Source organism: Oryx dammah, unplaced genomic scaffold, assembly GCF_014754425.2.
Source record: "Oryx dammah isolate SB20612 unplaced genomic scaffold, SCBI_Odam_1.1 HiC_scaffold_1, whole genome shotgun sequence".
Lineage (NCBI taxonomy): Eukaryota > Metazoa > Chordata > Mammalia > Artiodactyla > Bovidae > Oryx > Oryx dammah.
The window spans coordinates 38,841,722-38,851,551 of NW_024070185.1; the positions used below are offsets into that span (position 1 = coordinate 38,841,722).

Genomic DNA, 9,830 nt, shown 5'->3' on the forward strand with positions numbered 1-9,830 from the left:
ATGATATTAAAGATGATGTCCACTGACTTATCCTTAATAACATACGCAGTGGTTTAGTCACTCAGTTGTGTCCAACTGTTTGTGACCCCATGGACTGTAGCCTGCCAGGCCCCTCTGTCCAGGGGATTTTCCAGGCAAGAGTACTGGAGTGGGTTGCCATTTCCTTCTCCAGGAATATATGCAGTTCACAGCATAAAAGGGACACTGACAAAATATCTACCAGGTGACACACACTTACTGTCACCTAATCTATGACAAAGGAGGCAAGAATACACAATGGAGAAGACAGTTTCTTCAATAAGTGGTCTGGGAAAACTGAACAGCTACATGTAAAATGATGAAATTAGAACACATCATAATACCATACACAAAAATAAACTCGAGGACTTCCCTGGTGGTCCAGTGGTTAAGAATCCACCTTTCTGTGTAAGGGACACCGGTTCGACCCCTCGTTCGGGAAAATTCCACATGCGGTGGGGCAGCTAAGCCTGTGCATCACAGCTACTGAGCACATGCTCCAGAGCCCATAAGCTGCAACTACTGAGCCCACATTCCACAATTACTGAACTCTATGTGCAGCAGAGCCCATGCTCTGCAACAAAAGAAGCCACTGCAATGAGAAGTCCGTACACTGCAGCTGGAGAGTAGCCCACTCAATGAAACTAGAGAAAGCCCGCATAAAGCAACAAAGATCCAGCACAGTCAAAAATAACTAAGTAAATTTTTTTAAGATTCCATATAGCTAACAGTCACTAGCCAAACAATATGTCTAAACTCCCAATAGCTTTCTCATAGATAACACCTTTGATATATGAATCACTATAATAATTTGGTTGCTTAAGTTGTTTTTCAGGAACTCAGAGCTAGATCTTGACCAGCTCAAACCAGCTGAGACCACCAATCTTATTCAACTAGGCCTACCTGAGTATCCAATGGATCACCTTTTTATGTCAGAAGGCCAAAAACTCGACCCTCAGATCATGCTAATGCCACCAATTTCAGAACATGCACCCCATGAAGAAGCATGTAGTTCAGATCCTTGGAGAACTTCAATCAATATACCTTTTTCCTGCATCCAATCACCCTTCCCCATGCCTCAAACCACCCTGCTCCTTTATTCCTTAAATATCTCAAAACCTTCACCTTTAGGGAGACAAATTTGAGATTTGTTCTCCAGTTTTCTCACTTAGCTGTGCCCTGTGAGTAAACATTTTCTCTGCTGCAAACTTACCATCTCAGCATGTGTCTTGCTACACATCAGGCAAATGAATCTAGTTCAGTAACATGATTAACAGAATCTATTCTTCACCCTACCTTCGCCATGTTCACTGAAACACTCACTTTTAAACCCTGACTCATCATGTAAGAGAGCCAAGTATCCTGAGTCCCTGATGTTTTAAGGGAAGTCCAAGCCACATGTATTGATACGTGCTCCAGTGAAGAGCCTGAGGTGAGATCTCAAGTCAAACAGCCAGTGTCAACTTGCAGTCATGTGAGTGAAGATACCTCCAGATGATTCTAGTCCTCTGCCTTCACATTACCCCTGCCAGCAGCTCTTCCCAACTGATGTCCTAGACACTGAAGGGTAGTAACAAGCCATCCCTGATGTGCCTGATCTTAAGTACTGACTCAAAACATCTGAGTCTAATAAAGCAGCTATTTTATTTCACTAAGTTTTCAGATGGGTTTGTCATAGCAATAGCAACAAAAATACATACTAATGGAAATGATCCAGTAGATGAAAAAATGGAGAATGCAAGAAAAAGAGAAAGAAACACAATGGTAAAGTCCTTGAAGGTAAAAGGGGATGGGTTCTTCTACCCAAACAGATGAAGTCTTACTTGGGACACTGAACAGCACATACATTGTAAAGTGGGGGAAAGGGCAGAGTATAGACGCAGATGCAGAACTGGAGGAGAGGGTCTCCTGATGGCAGATTGTGTTATTTAGGAAATAGAGGTAAGTACCAGAAGACACTCTTGTAAGATTTGTAAGTGGTTTCCTGACAAACATGAACGAGAGATGGGGAGAGAAGTGGGTAGAGGCAAAGGGCTGCTGTTTTTCTGTTACAAACATTTAAGCCATTTATCTCTTAAACTTAAATTTTTTAAAAACTCCCTCATTTTCTAAGTGAAGAAAACAAGACTCACTGATTATGTGATTTGCTCAAAGTCACACACCATATTAACAGCACTCAGTCTTTCATCTCGATTTCCAAAACAGTATATTTTCTCACATTATACTACCTTTTATATTATAAAAATATTACCTAGTGGAATTATATTTCATAATCAGAATTTATTAAACTAAAATAATTTAGTAATCAATAATGAATGCTCTATTCTCGAGGACTGATATCAACAAAGAAGGCAGAAGAATGTTCTTGGGAAGATAAAAATATGCATTCAAGCAAAACAAACAGCCCACGGACTATCTCTATCTCAGTCACCTCCAGGGTAGCTACATCATACAGGTTTCAAAAACAGATAACACTTCCTTTTACCCTTTCCAATTCTCTTAATCCGAGTACTCCTAAAATTTGCTACCTTCAGTATTCTAAGTTATCTATAAGAATTTCTCTTTCCTTTTAGCAATTAATACCCTTATCATTTTATTCAGATCTTACCAATACAACTGCATCAACAGTCATTTGTCTACCCTGACAGACCACTAAATATCTTAATGCTAACCACTTAATGTCCACTCATTCAAATAATACAAATGCAGGGCTAATGCCCATAATATGGGCGCCTATGTAGTACGATATGAGAGGACACAAATAAATGACAAACGCTCTTTCAAAAAATACCTTCTGGTCTTTATTATGTCTAAAATTCTCATCATTAGTCCCAGGGATGGAAAGCTTTGAAAAAAAGTCTCCGACAATCAACCAAAATCAAACTCAAAGGTTGTTATACTAGAGAGAACAAAATAATAGCAGTGGTTAATTATGGATGGGAAAACCATAAGCAATTTTCTTCTTTCTTCTGCTTTTCTAGGTTTTATATTAGGAAAAACACCAGTAAACATTTATAAGACCTTTTTCAATTCTGATTCTTCTCACTTTTTGGCAGTGATCAACCATGATCACCTTGATAGCCACTCCCACCTTCTCAGCCTTCCCCCTCACTTGCCTCTCATATTAACTGCTGTCCTTGTTGCCTTCGCCAATTCCTCTTCTTTCACTCACTCTCCAATTATGCACACTTCCCAAGGCTCAACCTCAGATCCCCTGCCTTTCTCTCTAAGCACAACAATTTCAGCCTTAAATTTCTTTACTAAGTTCTATTCACATTGTCCCACAGTCTGGTGATATGTTGTGTGTGTGTTAGTCGCTCAGTAGTGCCCTACTCTTTGTGACCCCATGGACTGCAATCCACCAGGTTCCTCTGTCCATGAGATTTTCCAGGCAAGGATACTGGAGTGGGTTGCCATTTCCTTCTCCAGGGGATCTTCCCAACCCAGGGATCAAACCCGGGTCTCCTGCACTGCAGGCAAACTCTTTACCGACTGAGCTACAAGGGAACTTGCTTATCTCACTGTCACCTCAAACTCAACAAATCCAAACTACAAGCCCAGATGTCTGTACCCCTTCAACTAGCTAATATTTCATACCTATTTCTGTCAGTACAGTCATTAATTAAACCCTTGTTCTTTTTTTTGTCACCAACTAAATGAGTAACTTTTGCCATATTTTTAAACCTTTCTAGGTTTCCTAATGCACATGTTCTCGTATATCTTAAGAGTTTCAACACTCTAATTTCTTGTCACTGCGGATCAAAACTTCAGTCATTTCTGATTACTCCTCTCCTTCCCCCCACTACATCTTTCTTTCTTATCCAGTCCAGAACGAAGTCTTGTGTGACATCTGTCCAGTCTTATTTTTACTAAATTCAAATCCTCATTACCTCAGGCCTAGGTGATTTTCCTAGGTCTATGACTTCTCTTTCCAACTCATACTCTACCCAGCTCTGGTGCCACTGCAATTTTCTTAAAATACTTTTTTAAAGCAAGTTCTTTCTCATTGTGAAACCTTTAAAGCTTGCCTATTACCTATGAATCAAAGTACATTATTCTAACCCTGCACTTAAAGACATCTATCCATCTAATCCCAAACATTTTCACCTGGTTTCTTAGTACTCTCCCACAGAAACCTTCACTTCAGTCAACTTGTTATGTACTGTTCTCTGATCCTGTCCTGCTTACTTTGCCTTTACTTCCTATACAAGTTCCTTCCTCTTCTGTAAAATCAAATTCCGCCCAGTTTTGATTCTACCTCTTCTCTGGATCTTTGTCTGCTCACTTCAACTTTATATGGTATCAGAGATTTATAACTTTTATTATTTGCCTATCTCCCCTATTACATTACAAGTCCTCAAGGAAAAGAACCTGCTTTACATTTTTCTGCATCTCTTTTGGATATATGGCAAAGTACCTTTACGTTGTAGATATGAATAAATATTTGTCTGGTAATGGCCTAAAATTCCTTTTTAATACACAGCATTTCTTGAATGTTCCCCATGTACTCAGCATTGTGGGTTTGTATGTGTGTGGGTTTAATCTAAATCCTGTTTCTCAATGCATACACAATCAACTTGAAAAGATGTGGCTAACAGAGAAATAATTATCAAACAACCAAAATATGATATATAATTAAACTATGTGATGATATGCTAAGACTAAAAGAACTATAGAACTGTAAGAGAGGAAAAAAACAATAATTAGTGAGAAACAGTTTCATGAATGAAGTGGAACTTTTAACTTAGTAGTAGTGGTAATAAATTGTTGTAATAATAGCTTATTATATTCAGAGCATTATATAATCATGACAATAGTTTATTGTTAAAGGAGTTTACTTTATGTCTGCAAGTCCTTAATGTGCCAGGCCCTATTCCTGAGGGCTTTTCATGTATCAACTCTCTTAATTCTCACTACAAGCTTACAGAAAAAGTAAAATTCTGTTTTCAGATGAGGAGACTGAGGCTCTGCTCAGTTATTCCACACCTAGTGACTCGTGCAGTAGGGTGTAGAACGGACTTACTGGAAGAAGGACGGAAAACGTGTGAAAGTTAAAAAACAGAATAAGCTTACCTGTTATTAGGAAGTATGAGACACAGTTGCAATACAAGAGCAGAGGATGCTTGCCGAAGGTCCTTAGACAAAACTCAATAAACAGGGCAGGGACTGATGACAGAATATTTTTAAAGCCAGGAAAAAGAAGTTCAACTTAATAGGTGGAATGTAGGAGGCCACTGAGGATTTGGGAGCAAGAGAGTGCCACAAAAAGGAGTATCAGAGTGGTATTTATAGAAGGAAGAGATGCTGGATTCAAAGGGGTTGATATGACTTCCAATATTCTAGGCTGACGATGAGTCCTGGGATTTAGGTAGTAAAAGTGGGAGAAGCAAAGGTATGGATGACAAAAGAAATATGAATAGGACATGGTGAATGGATTAGTATGTAAGATAAACGAAAGAGGCAGTTTAAAGAGTATGTCTAATTTAAAGCCTGTATGGCCAACAGAGAGAAGGAAATTACAAAGGGGTATAAAAAGATGATTTTCATTTGGGGCAAAGTTAAGTTTAAGGAGATGGTCAAAAATACTAATAGAAAACCAGTACTGGAAAAGCCAGAAAGTAATCAGAATGACAAGCAATAGGATCAGTGTAAAATAAAGGAACTAGATAGTAGCTATAAAGATATTAAATAAGAGAGTAAACATAGGAAGCCGTGATCAGCTGGTACTAACTTTGTATCAATAATTGTACCAATAACTTTGGTGGGGAAGGGAATCAATTAGTGACCAACATTTAAAAATGCAGTTTTTCCATTAAATTTTTTTTTTTATCAGAAAGCCAACCAAAACCTAAGGCTACGGCTTCCAAACTTTCTCCATTTAGGGAATCCTTAGACTTAGTAATTTTTTCATAGCACCCCCAGACCAAAAGAAATACTTAAGTGGGGGTGGTTTCAAACCACGTAAGTATTAATGTCCTTATAATTTAGTGTTTGTTGGGCACTGTACAAATTCTCAAACTTGGAATCAAATTTGACAACATCACATTCCAGTATTCTGTTTCATACAGTAGTTGCTTTTTATCAGATCAACCTTTAAAAATACAGCTTTGCGAAAACATGACATTGTAGAAAGGAATGTGTCAGTCTAATGTTGAAACTGTGAACTACCTCAAATTATCAGTTCAAACCTGAGTTCAATGGCACCCGGGGGCACCCCAGCACCCAGTTTGAGTAACTGGGAGCAAAGGAAGGGGCCTAAAAAGAAAAGAAAAAAAAAAAATGGGAGCGAGCAAAAGAAAATTCTTATTAGCGTGGTTAACCGCAAGAGGGCAGCACAACAGTAGGTAGAGGCAGCACAAATGCAGGGGGGCAGGGGGGTGAGGAGAGAGGATATGGGTCAAACCTTCCCATAAAAAGGCTCTAAGACCCCTTAACCAGTTCAAGATATAAAAGTCCTTTTTCTCCTTAGACTAAAAAGGAAGAAACACTGGTCACTGGCAGATCACCTTATGCAGTCATCCTGCCCTTCTCTAACATCCTTTCTTTGCCTACCCAGTCAAGAGAATAGCCATGACTTTCACAGTAGCCAAGCAATGTACTACTTTGCATGCATAACTTTATTCAATCTCCACAACAATCTTATAAGAAAGTGAGGCTCAAAGAGATTTTAAATAACACTATTAAAAGGGAGGAACACCAGAATTCAAACCCAATCTGACCCCAAAGTCAAGGTCCTTCCCTATTTGGTCTAAAAAGCATCTCATCTTTCAGCAACAGCTACTTGAAGTAGAGAAGAAAACCATGTTCCCTTCCTATACCTGAGACACCTGTCTCAAATCACTAGGAAAAACCAGCAAATGAAGCAAACTCTTCTTTAACGGGTTCCTAAAACATGCTAAATACTCCAAACGTAGGACACTCAGAGAAAGAAACAAGCATTGTATGCTTATCTAGTTAGCAAGTACTGTAGTTTTCCTGTACAGGTAAACACATGTTAAGGCAAATGCTGGACACATCCAGTTTGCAGATATGTTTTACATATTAAAAGATATGCGCACACAGGAGCAAGGGATTCTCATACCCAAAGTGGTAAAGGGGGGAGGGAAAGGGAGGAAAAAGGTTGATTATTCAACTTAATATCTGTTGGGTGTTACAGTAGAATACCTGCAGTAGCCCAACAAACCTATTATGAAACCAAAACCAATCGTCATCACTTATTCCCACTTGCAGTTTCCTCCTCCACATTTCTCCTCCCCCTATGACATACTCAGCTGCCTCTGTCCTTTCATTCAGAGAAAAAGGAGTTCCTCCGGACAGATTAATAACCACCGGAAAGCAAAATGGGTAAATTCAACCGACAAAGTAAACTTAAGCAGATAAAACTGTCCAGGAAGCATTCTATGCGGTAGCAGAAACCCCAGCAAGAGCAGCTAACGTGTCCTCTCAATAAGTATCTCTTATTACTTGAAAATGTTCCTCCCTCAAAGATTAAGAATCTTTGGTTGCTTGAGGAGAAAGGGTATTGGATGACGTTTTTCTCTGCAAAGAAAAACAATGTACAATCAGCAGAGAAACAAATAACAAATATTGTTTCTTAAAGAACAATAAAGCCCAAAATTACCCTCCCAGGGCAACATTCAAAGTTCAGCACTGCCATTTTCAAAGAAGTAAGCAACAATAAGCCCTGCCTGTCGACACACGCTTCCAACCTTCCTACGCACGGACTCACACCTCAAGACACCCTCGTCTTCACTGCAGAGAAAAAGGACTGCAGTCAGGATCGCTCACCCACCTTCGGGGAAAGGGGCTGGAAGGGCCTCTTCTGCAGAAGAGAAACAGATCACATCTTGTTGCCTTGCCTGCTTCCGAAACCTAAAAAAAAAAAAGCGGCAGTTACTACCGCAGAAATCCAGGGGAAATAGATGCTCTTTTCTAGGCTGTTCAGATGTCTAGAAAATTTTAAAGAGAGATAAGTAAAGGGGAGTAGTATCAGGCACATAAGGATGCAAATATCAACAGCAAGACACTCCGTCCGAGGTTTCCTTCTAAAAGGGAGGATTTTCTTGCCGAGTTTACTGACACTAGCAGGGGGGAAGGGAAGATCGGGGTGGAGAGGAGGAGAGAGACCACTGCTGCCCTCCACCTGGAGCCCAGGCAGCAATAACACTCACCCGCCGCACGGATGTGGCGACGAGGACGCGCCCCCAAGCCCGAGGGGACTGCTCTTACCCGGTGCCTCCGGCTGGCCACACTCTGCGAAGCCCCTGGAACAGGCAAAGGTCCGAGTGTCCGCCAGGCTGAGACCTCGCGGGCCCTCCCGTGCGGGTTCGGCCCTCACTCACATCCCTCGGCGGCGAAGATCTGGCCTTTCCCTGCGCTGCAATAGGAGCCCTCCGCGCCGACGCTCTGCCACCAAGTCCGGACCCAGGGGCCGAGGGCCCGAGGCGGCGGCGCGCACTGTGGAGCGAGCAGGACGCGGGCCCAGCCTGTCAGCGCTCAGGAAGGCCGTTAGCGTCGGCCGCTGCGGCCCGCTCCTGCTCCTCTTCCTCTCTCCTTCCTGCAACCCACACCACTCCCACTTTGGGCAACCGGGAAGCCCGTCACAGTCGTCGTCTCCACCCTCTCCGGAGTCACACCGTCTTCTCAGCGCCGCGGGCGACACTGGCTGGGACGTCCTATTTACGTCCGACTCAGCCTCCCAGTTGGCCTCCGGTCTGGCGTCTGGCTCACTGCAGAGACCGCCTCGGTGCGGGGTCGGCGCCTGGCGCGCACCCCCGGACTGCGCGTGCGCCGCTCCACCCAGGCTGCGCTTTCACCGACGCGCGCCGGGGGCGGCCGACGACTGGCTACACACAACCTGGGCTTCTCGGGAAACAAACTGGCGTGCGCGGAGATTCCCGCGGTGGGCCCTGGGCGTGAGCGGGCGGGGAGCTTGAGCTGGGCCGGGCCCTCCGCAGATGGGCGTGTGCGTGGCCGCCGCCCGCCGTGGAGGCGGCTGGGAGTGAGTCAGCCTGGCCGTGAAGGGGCTCCCCTGCGCACAACCTGGCACCGCAGAAGAGACTTAGCCTGGTCGCTAGGCCGAGGGAAGTCGCGCCGAGCGTTCGGTGCAGCGCGTTCCTAATTCACCGTTTCGTGCCAGCGCAGTTCTGGGACTCTGATTCCAATCAGTCACTTCTGCTGGAAAGAAATGAGGGTGGGATGAGGTGCCCAGATGCCTGCGGACTGGCGGCAGTGCCAGGCAAACGAGAAACAATTTCCACCATCCCGAAGAGCCTCATTCATTGGGTCAACAAATATTTACTGAGCACCTACTGTTTGCCATTCTTGGTAGGACCCCAAAGATGCTATGTGAACACAACCCACATACCCCTTGCCCTACTGGAGCTTGTATTCTGATAAGGCGACAAAAATAAATAAATAAATAGCCTTACATTTATAATGTGCCAGAGTATAATTGCCACTAGGAAAAGTAAAGGAGCAGGAAGTGGGGAGGCAGTGTGCTATTTCAGTTAGAATGGCCAGGAAAGACCTCCCAGAGTAACATTTGAGTGGAGATCTGAAGGAGAATGAGCCAGTCCTGTGGCTATCTGTAAAGACAGTTTCATGCAGAAACACTAGCAAAGGCAAAGACCCTAAGAAGGGAATGTGCTTGGCAAGTTCAAAGACCAGGAAAGAGGTCAGTGTGGCTGAAGAACAGTAAAGGAAGGGACAACGGTAAGAGGTGAGGCCAAAGAAGGAGCCTGTAATCCAGCTATGTCGGGCCTTCTGTCAATCTGAAAGGCATATGTCATTAGCCTTCTGTCAATCTGAAA

General features: G+C 43.1%; 1 protein-coding gene across 2 annotated transcripts in view; it reads right to left on the reverse strand.

Annotated features, from left to right (window-relative positions):
• Positions 1 to 8,761, reverse strand: part of JAK2 (Janus kinase 2) — a 117,197-nt gene extending 108,436 nt beyond the window's left edge. For both annotated transcript variants that reach the window (XM_040242647.1, XM_040242722.1), the window contains exons 1-2: positions 8,248 to 8,761; positions 7,811 to 7,890 (exon numbers count right to left, since the gene is read on the reverse strand). The gene's annotated coding sequence lies outside the window, so the exon portion shown is untranslated. The remainder of the gene's footprint in view (positions 1 to 7,810; positions 7,891 to 8,247) is intronic.
• Between the last annotated feature and the right edge of the window lie 1,069 nt (positions 8,762 to 9,830).